Here is a 1,249-nt window from a genome sequence, read left to right on the forward strand (position 1 = left end):
CAGAAGACTTCGGGAAGAGAAGCAGGTAGCACAGCTATCGACCGCCAGACGTCGAGATCAGACGATAAATCTGAAGACTCGGTCCAGCTCTTTGGCCAAGGTGGAGTCGTGATTTCTGCTCTCACTTGCAGGAATCGCGACCTTTCTTGAAGAGGCAAGCAGAGTCTCTTCTCGAAGTCCTAGAAAGAAAAAGTTCCAGGTCGTCACTGCGTGACTCAGACGTAGGAAAGCAAAGGTTGTTTGTTTGAGAGACTGGGTAGTTGGGACTCTTCGTTCCAAGCCCAACCGCCATGAAATTTATTCTTTGTGTTCTTAGGATAAGGCTTCAGACCTTGTTGTTTTACTATGGTAATTGGCACTTGAAAATATTTCTATTGATTATTCAAGAAAATTCGCCTCATTCTTTATCAAACAATTTTTTTCCGTATTTTATCTTTTGCATGATAATGTAGCACGTCTGTTTTGGCAGGGAAGAAAAGGTGACAAAGTGCATGAGCTAAGGAAGAAGAAAAATAACCGTGTATGTATGTTGTTGCTGTGATAACTTTCTTCACAATATGCAAATTAGAGAAGTTGTCGAGAGCTGCGTAGCCAGAATGGTCAGTGTAAATACTATACAGAGATATTTCTCATATATATAGGAAGCATTTATCATGCCAGTAACCAGAGGAAGTGTTTAATAAAAAAGAATATATAAAAAAAAATCTCGTCACTAACTGCGACTGGTATCATTCAACAGAACCTCTTTCAAAAAACGTTATAGTGTTAGACAAAATAGCGTCCAAGTGGCTACGAGTTCACTTTAATTTTTCACATATTAATAGTTGCTATCAATGACGCTAGATTTGGGCAGAATTATTACTAAATAGACATATAAGCCTCCAAAACGAATTATTTTTAAGCCTTATATTCAAGAGAAAGTTTCATGATTGACGTGAAAGAAGTCTTTAGACGACGAAGTCAGAAGTGAGTGATCCCTTTTCTCTTCTTGAAACCTTTTAGGGCCTTTTGGAATTCTTTCTTTTTCTTTCCGACTCTCTGCATTTGCTACAAGAGCTTCACGAACGAGATCTGTTCTTTACTTCACGATTCTTCAAGTGCTATTAGAGGAACCAGAGGACTGTGCCAATTACGAGACCGTGACATTTTGCCCACTTCGCTGCCACCTTTTCGAAGCCCCCGATCTCGCATCCTCATCTAGAATATCATCCATCCTCTTTTACTTTATCACTCCCTGTAATGTTGTCAG

The sequence above is a fragment of the Penaeus monodon genome, chromosome 19 (genome assembly GCF_015228065.2).
Source record: "Penaeus monodon isolate SGIC_2016 chromosome 19, NSTDA_Pmon_1, whole genome shotgun sequence".
NCBI classification, from domain to species: Eukaryota; Metazoa; Arthropoda; class Malacostraca; order Decapoda; family Penaeidae; genus Penaeus; species Penaeus monodon.